This window comes from Clinocottus analis, unplaced genomic scaffold (genome assembly GCF_023055335.1).
Source record: "Clinocottus analis isolate CAN_PGR_092001 unplaced genomic scaffold, fCliAna1.0.p SCAF_17, whole genome shotgun sequence".
NCBI lineage: Eukaryota > Metazoa > Chordata > Actinopteri > Perciformes > Cottidae > Clinocottus > Clinocottus analis.
The window spans coordinates 7,375,879-7,385,183 of record NW_027175898.1 but is presented as its reverse complement, the minus strand read 5'-3'; positions in this window follow the sequence as shown (position 1 = coordinate 7,385,183).

Sequence of the window (9,305 nt, the reverse complement as noted above, 5' to 3'; positions counted from 1 at the left end):
CAGATCCAGATGCCAGTCATTAAATAATTTATGTCCGGCTGAGATGAACTTTGATTTAATTGATCTGGGCAGGCCGGGTGGAGAAAAACTGATGGGCCACAATGTTTGGAGTCGATTCAAAACTGCGAGAGAATCAGCGTGTCCGGAGGATTTATTGAACACATTATAGCAGAAAGCAGAAACAAGTGCCTCTCACCAGCATGACTAATACATTACAAAACAAAAACCATAGTTTCTGTTTAGATAATTACTGTTCAAAAGCAGTAATGGACTGTTGATTAACGCCTACATCCATCCACCATGATGTAGATAAAAACACACAACGCCAGTGAGACTTTTCATTTTACTGTCATCTAGGCTCTGTTGGCAATTGAACCACAGGGTGTGCAATGTTTCCTCTTTTCATGGGGCAAAGTTAAGCCTGTGATGCATAGGTGCCCAAAAGGAGGTGTGTGTGTGTGTGTGTGTCTTTAAAAGGGAGTGTAGTTGGAAGGGTGGGGCTCACTCATGGGGAACTCTTAATTGTATTTCTTACCTTTGTTCAAAAGGCACTCACAAAGGCTTTATAAGAATGACGACAAAATGGAAAAATACAAAGAAAGGTACAAAATAAACAGACTGTACAATAAGTTGGGGCACATGGGGAAGGCAGGTGGCAATACCTGTGCCATGACACCTCAACTGCACTGCTTGCATGAGGAACGCGTTGCCAGCCTCAGGGGTTGCACCGTCTTTCACCTTACTGTACCATTATTCCACCGCCCAGTGCATGCAGAATAACGCAGACGCGTGCACACAAATATGGGCAAACAACCGTACACACAAAGAACAGAGAGGTGGATGGGGGTGGAGACAGGCAAAAGAGAAGGCACAGCATACAAAAAATCTGCTGCTGCTTGTGTAAATTGGCTGTTGCTGCCTCTTCTTTGCCAGATTAACTCCACAGGGCAAGGAAGAGGAGGAGGGAGCGAAGGAGTGCAAGTGGGGGGGCTGGGTTCAGTCCTTTCATCAAAGGGCCTTTTTTTTCCTCCTTCTCTTTCTTTCTCTGTGTGAGGGAGTGCCAACTCCAGAGTGGGCAATCCATTCTGTGATTGCATGTCAAGAAGTAAAAGCTACATTTTCTACACTAGAAATCACACCTGACAGAAATAACAAGCTTTGCCCAAACTCTTGACCAAATATGCAACAGTCACACACTTCCACATTCACACACATTTTGCTTAAATTTAGTGCAACAAAAACACTCTGCAGAATTTGTATTGAAGTCAACCCAGTGGATGTGCTTCAAGCAAAAGGCAGAGCACTGGAATAACAATGAATTATATGCATCAGCCTCATGGCCCATTATTCCAATTCCAGCTCCTGTGTCCTGTGTTTGGGCGTGCTGTTTCCAGCCCTGCAGCCAGAATGTTTTAATCGGTTGTGCCTGGCCTGAGGCCATGAGGCCGACCCTCAACCCTGAGAGACAGGTCTGCTGACACTCCTCTGCTCTCTATTGTGATGCTGTCACATCCGTTACTCAAATCCCCAGCCCACTTTTGTCATCGGTTCTCCCCTGAGTGGGTGTAATTACATTAAGGAGTCAATGTTAGCGCAAACTTGCTCTACCCACATCTCCATCGTGCAGCATATCTTAGCATTAGCTTTACTATAATCCTGACCTAGAGCAATAATAATGACCTGTGTACAAGGGGCCGACCTCCACCTCCTCCTCCTCCCCCCCCCCCCCCCCCCCCCCACACTCTTATTAGCTTCAAGACATGCAATTATGAACCACGTGGCTTGCTAAGCCTTCTGCTTATTGTCTAATCTTCTCTAATCAGTTCAGGATTTAGTCAAATATCTACTAAAATCTGTGCAGCCATGGTGAAAATTAGATAAAACTTGGACCAGATTCAGATCTGTAATAATGAAAAAGAAATGTAACATAATTTATTGAATGAGATATATTTTACAACAAAGGTGGGTTTCAGTGGATGTCAATGAAAACATTTCTGAATATAAATCTTAGTGGAAAAGACAAGCCAAAGGCAAAAGGAAGGTGTACGCACGCTAAATAAATTATGTTTTATTCAATCGGGATGGGTTGAAGTTCACTATCTTAATCTGATTTGAGAATATTCACTCAGCTTGATAATTGCTTTAGCACCAAACCTGTAGTTGTAATTGCATCACTTGGTTAATATCAGCATTCGGCTACTGTTAATCAAATTCTGTAGGAGGTGGATGAGCATTGCACTAAAGTTGTCTAAATTGAGTTAAAGGCTATCGTTTTCACAGATTTCCACAGATTTCCACAGCTCTGGATGATGATTTGCTGGTGTGCAAAGTCCCCGAGGAAATCAAAGCCTGATAAAACATTAAACTAAAGTGACAAAAGAATTGCTGCATCAAAATAAAACATTGGTCATCTTAGTTTTACAGATGCTTTACAACGACGTGTATAGCATATATAATAAGCCATTCATCCTTGCTTCATTATAGTGGAGCAGTTTAAGAGAAGTAGATATAAAGATTGCACTTTTTACACGCTGTAATATATTATAATAAAAGGTTTTGAATTCCAGTTTGAAGTTATTTGACGATATAATGAATTTTACACGACAGCATCAATACTCATGTTTCACAATAAAATTGGATGTTTTTGATGCTTAAAGGTTCAGAGGGATGATTAGTTGTGTTTAACTGTATGTTATCTGTAATTCATTTGAGTTAATAAATGTTACACTATGATGTTATAGAGCAACAAAACTGACTTAAAATGAGGAAATTGTTGCATATACAAGTGTATATGCCCCTTTTAAATGTAAATCAAGGGTAGCTGAGGAAATACAGCTGTAGCAGCTTCCACTTGTGTGAATTCTCTCATGAATGATCAAATTGCTTCGGCTTCAATCATGTACAAGCTTACTGAATAATTCTCCATAATTCTTCAATTGATTAGAGAGGAAAGATCATTCCAGTGTATTTGAATCATCTGTAGTACCTAACATTGCTATTCCAGAATACCAAAAATAAAATAAAAAGTTCCAGAACAAAGCTAAGGCACCATCGCTCTCTTCTTCTTATACATAGGCTTCAAAAAGATGTATCCATCCTCTGTCTTTGGTGGGCGAAAACAATAAATTTTGCACGGATTTTCTCGGAAGACAAAAAGTGCCAGGTTTGTTAAGTAGGCTGGCACCGTCATGGCCCCCAGAATCCACTCCAGACCCCCCGCAAGGAATCTCCTCTGAAGTTACACGGCGAAGAGAGGAAATGCCTGCCTGCCTCATCGCGGCCCTGCTACTCCATATTCATGTGTGGATTCGGGGGTGGGCGAGACTCTCTCATCAAACATGGCAAAAAGTTGAACTAGGAGCACCTCCTTTTTTTGGTAGGGGGGCCTTTTTGAAGTTTGCAGGGGTGCACTGTCATGGAAAAAATACAAAATAGCAGGCACTCCATGCGTTTGGTACTGTGGTGCAGAGAATTAGTCCTCCTGTATGTCGCCCATGTCCATGGAAAAAACGAATGTTATGAAGTACTTGTGTCCATCTGTGAGCCAAAGGGTATGAACATTTTAAAATAAGGTATGTTCAGGCGCATTGTCGGAGCAAACCTGGTCTAACATCAATGGTGCAGTATTGTATTGCCATTTAAAAAGCTCCATTATTGAGATAGTATAAGATGCGCCTACATAGGCATGTTTACAACACGGGTGCACTCTTCCTTTGACGGGGATTTGATCATATGCAGTCGAATGGCGATGTTGACGTGACGGTAGAGGCAGAGGCTCCCTTCCCTTCATTCACAATATGCCACGGCAACATTGAATGTATAGCTTGGGCTTTTTGAAGTGGGGTTGTATGGAGGTACTAATCCATAGTCAGTGTATTACTTACAGTAGACGGCAGTGGGCACAACCTCGGTTTGGAGAAACGGGCAAGAGCACAAGCACGGCAGCAAAGAAATATACTGTTGTGGACGGTATGCATTTGAAATGTTAACTGAGTGCCAATATATCAATATAAGAACATTCTAGAGTTGTAGCATATTGCTATTTGAAAAATATACAAAAATTGATTTATTTCTAAATCCAATAGTTGAATAGCATGTTTTTCGTTATATGTCTATTCATTAATATGCTTCACTAATATTCATAATATACTATTTATAAAATTAGAATCCTGTCGTGGCTGCGTAGGAATATTGCCATTTGTGATCTGCGCAAACCAAACATTCAAAAAGGTATTAAAAAAGATGGATGCAATAATGACTCTCCCAATTTGCAAAGTCAGCCATTTAAAAGCCAGGTGCACTTTTTTTGGGGGTAGGGGGAGGGGGGCGGAAATGAGAGACACGATTGCTTTATTTAATGCCAGACTGTCCAAAGCACACCTATGATTGATTAAGAGTATGAATACAACTACCCTGGCCCTTGCATCTTTCTTTGTGTCCAGCTTATAAACACACGTTTATGCTCAACCCATGTCTCGTGTTAGAATAAACAAAGCTTAAGGTTGGAGGACGTTGTACTGAAGTGTATGAAAAGCTAAGCCGGGAGCAACTTTTTGATGGAGAACAATGTGTTTTTACTGGAGCCCTCTGCTGAACCAGCGTGCTTTGCCAGTGCAGTGGTCTCCATGAAAAAGAATGAGCCTGTGTTTTTTTTCACGCAGTGCTATTGTTGGTCTAACCAAGGCCCGAGGAGACATGTGTCATGTTCATGTGTATCACAGACCATAAAGATTCCTATTCAAGAATACTACAGATGGTTAGAAGGTCTTTTAAAAAGGGTGACAATACACAGCAAGCATTTTGTGAGTGTGTTTCATGGCTGTATATGGCAAGAAAACGAGAGAGGACAGGCTGGCTGCCAACAGATTGTCAAAATGCCCTCAGTGCAGGGTCCAGCTGGTGATTGTGCCTTTTAAATGTGTTTTATCCCCTCATTCTTTCCATAAAGAGAGAGTGAAAGGGGAAGAATTATTTTCATAATCACACAAATGTTCAGATCACTGTTGATTGGACTATTCAAACATATATGCACGATGCAACCATACTTTAGCACTGTAGACCGGCATCATGCTAAGGGGTGAACCCTGTTATCTATATAGTACAGCTGTTATCTCTCAAAAGCCACATTTTGTTAAATATATGCCCTGATTTTTCAAAGCGAAAAGAAAAAGTTGATTCTCCATGATGAGGGAGTTTTCTAGGGGTTCAAGTATATTGCAGCTGTGCATGAGTGCCAACATCTCAGCCAAGATAAACTCTGCACACAACTGCATCCAGCCTTGTCACATGAGATGTTTGAGGCTGTTAACACGACTGCAAATGTGATATGACACAAACAAATCTGTAGCTAGCAACTAACTAAGACCCAAGTGTTTCTCCTCAAGAATTGTTTGCCTTCTTGACTTCAGCCGATTGTTACTGTGTTACCCACTCCATCAGAGCATTTGGAGGTTTATGGTGATGTGATTTATATGGGCTTGTGGCACGTTAATGATGCCAGCGAGCCTTGCCTGTCATCCATATTCATGAACAACTGTGTTCGGGGAGCTGTGGAGATGGAGGGAGGAGGGACTGCCACACGTCCGCCAAAAGTCTCCTGAGCACAAAGTGTGGATGGTGGAGCTGCTGAGGCCGCAAGTTCACATGCCTGTAGGCACTGGCCCACCTGCTCATTCAGATTAGTTGCATTCCCAGAGAGAAGATCAATTATTCTGAATGAACAAAGAAGCAACACGCTAAAGTCTAAAAAATTGAAATTAACCATTTCATAAATTATTTAGGACTGGCATTTATCAGAAGCTAATATGCTAATATTTTGGAGGCGTTCTTGTCACAAGAGGATCTGGTTTACTGTATGCTGCAGGGAAGAAAGCAGGAAGCAAAAATGTGGAGAGAAAAAAAATCCGCCAAAAGCTGTTAACACATTTATTTTTTCTGTAAATATAGCCAAAGAGGTATTGCTGTATAATTCTATGTTCAAAATTAGCATGGTAAGCACATCCCTCATAAATTAATGGATTCCCCAGGATATGCACTAAAATGTTCAGAACTCCAATGTGATTGTAAAACACTGATATTACGCATTTGTTCATTTAAATACTTAACTCCGAGGTCTAAAGGCAATTTAAAACTGCCATTCATTCTCGCCTATATCAATAGAGAAGGCAGCAGGATTTCACGTCCTATTAGCAATCATGACCTAATCAATGAGCTGTGCCTCTGAACAGCCGACGGCTAATTAGGAGGGCCGCTCTTTGTGTGCCATGCCGTTGAGGTAACCAGTGGTAATTAAAGAGGAAGAAATGTCTGTTGAAGGTTGTCCATATAGCACAACAGAGGCCGTGCAGAGTGAATTGCACAGATACTCCAGGGTGAGGCCTAATTTGCTCCTGAGCAAATCAATAAAACCATTTCATCTCAGTTGCTATGGAACAACATATACTAAAACACAATGAACATTACCGTGGGGAAATTTGCAAAAGAAATAATCTTACTGCTGCTTTTTTGAGCAATGTCTTGTTTCTTCATTTGGAAAAGAAAGAGGCTGAGTGTTGTCAAGGACATTATGTTGTGTTCTACTCTCAGAGGAGTTTCCATCCACTTTCATTACTGTCACAACAAGAACCAAAGTCAAATTACTTTTGTTGAACAACAAAACAAAATAAAAAACATGCACTTTGTTGTAAAAACGGTTCTCACTATATGACAGCTAACAAAACAGTTATTCATTCCATGATCGTAATCGTAAAAGGAGGCTGGATACTAGGCTCTGTGATTTTAATACCTTTGGGAATTTGCTTAACTGTACTAGATTCCATATGGGGCTCCACAGAGAAATATAATCATAAAAGAAAAATAATTAGCAGGGTTCTCTTGTAAAATAAAAGTCATCCATGAATCTTTTCATAATCAAAAATCTTTGCACACCCACACACATGAAAGACAATTCATCACTTCAGAATGAAATTTCAAGATACTATTTCAAAAGAATGACAAACATTTACAGATTCAAGGTTCCTCCTAATTTGATTCTCATCTCCGTCACTCTCATCCAAAAGCCCGTACTGTGTTTCAGCAGTGCTGCTCATTACTGCAGTGGTGAGCGGTCCTGTGTGGCGGGAGTGGATGTGTGTGGCTCGACACGTCAGAGAGGTCATACTTTGCTACAGTTGTTAATTCAGGCAGCCAAGAGACGACGTTGACATGGAGCGACTGGTGGCGGCCGTATGCTTGAAGCTGTGGACCAGGGTTGTGTCAGCAACAAGTGTCAGCACAAATTGAGGAGGGTGAAGAAGGGGGGGGGGCGGGGTCGAGAATGTCACATCTTATCGTGGCTTCAACTTAAAACTTTGAATTCTTATTTTTAATGTTTGCACTTTTTGTCAAATAAACATGTTGTAAAAGGGACTTTCAATCAAATAAATTCTTTAAGGGAAATTACACACAAATATCAAAGCAAAACAAACGGCATCATCGTCATCTCTGGCAGTGATATAAGTGTTAGTTAGCGTAATCAATTATAACAATATTACAGATAACAATGTTGCAGGAAGAAGTAATGATAGCAATAATAAGGAAAGTAGGTTAAAAACTACACTTATAAGAGGGAAGTATCAAATTGATTAGAGAAGATAAATAAATGACAATAAACACTAAAAACAACTAAATAAATGAATAACAATTAAAGAGGCACTTTTTAAAAAGGTAATCTAATGAAAAAAAAAAGACTACAGGTCAATTTTTTTTAGCCGACTGCAGTAGTTTACAACTTGTTTCTATTCCAACATGATCGTCAGCTTTAATGAAGCACAACCAGACACAAGTAAGAATGATGGTCTAGCAGTAATTCAGGACACATTTTTTCTCCACCTTCTTTTGGCTATGAATGAATAGCAGGAAAAGAGAGGGGGGATTGTATCAGCCTGCCAACCAACTCAAATAGACAAACAGCAGGACACACGCTCCCTGCCAGACAATCCACCATCACGGCAACTGTTGCCACGCCGCAGAGCTGCCAGCCTACTTTTGATTAGCGAGCGTCTTGGACGTGATTGGCTACAGTATGAATGGTGAGGTAAAGAAGCGTCTTAAATGTTGTGTAATTAACCTCTTCATTTGCACATATTCCGCCTCGGTCGTCATCACTGCTGACAGCCTCCTGTCAGCAACCTGCACCAATCGAGCTCTAATCTGGGAGACGGAGAGGGAATACAAAGACAGTGTTTGGGCTGTCACCACTGTGGTGCGTCTGCAACCGTCTGATGAGACAATGCACTGTATCTCAGTGTTGCCAATGAAGGCTCACTGCTGCTATGGAAAAGCTCAAGGGAGACAAAAAAAACACCTCACAGCTATAATCATCATCTACATGTGTAAATGAAAACAGCACACATAATCAAAAGGTGTGAGCAAGAGACAGACGAAAGCATGATCAATAGAGCAAGGCTTTGGCCGATTACCCCAGAGGTGGGAGGGACCATGACAGTTTCATTGTATCTTTTTTTGTGTGTTAAAAACATGCAAACAACAATAAGGTGAAATACAATAAGAAAGATACTAAGGAAGTGGGCAGACATAACTAATATACTTTGCAAGAACTTGCACTTCTCCGTGCTGCATAGACGTTCACATGGTGTGGAGGTGGAGTGTGCAACAATGCTATTTCAAGATATCGTATGGATACAAGAACAGTGAGCTGCACTTATCTGCCAATTTGTTACTTGGGCTGTTTTTGTATTCTGCACACAACACCACAATTGGGGATTGCCAATTTCAAAGTCGGCAAACAAATCAAAAGAACATATTGTGTAGGGATAGTACTGAAGATAGATTTCACACACTTGAAGGTTGTGTTCAAAAAAGTTAGAAAGCTTGATCCAATGCATAAGGATTCCTGAGAAAGAAACCAAAGCCCTGAAAAATCAAATGCCACTCTTCAACAAGATGCATAAAATGATTATTCCTGGTAAAAAGAAGAAGAAACACACAATTCCACTATCCAACGAGAACGAGAATCCAATTTATCTTCCCAGTAGCCATAACAGTGACCTGAAATCACATTAGCCTTGCTTTTCATGAGTCACAATTCATCCAGGGAAAAGATGGAAAGTGCCAAGTGCCAAATGCTCTTACAATTTAAAACATGTTTGATCTAAAGGGACAGGCTGTAAGGAAAATAACGTGCCAATCATAGAGAACTGAATGTGAAGCCATCCAAGCAGAAAGAAAGGACTTAACAATAAAATGTGTCCTGCAATCTGCTGATGCAAGTATCCGTCTCACAGCCTGTCAAAATGCAATCCCAA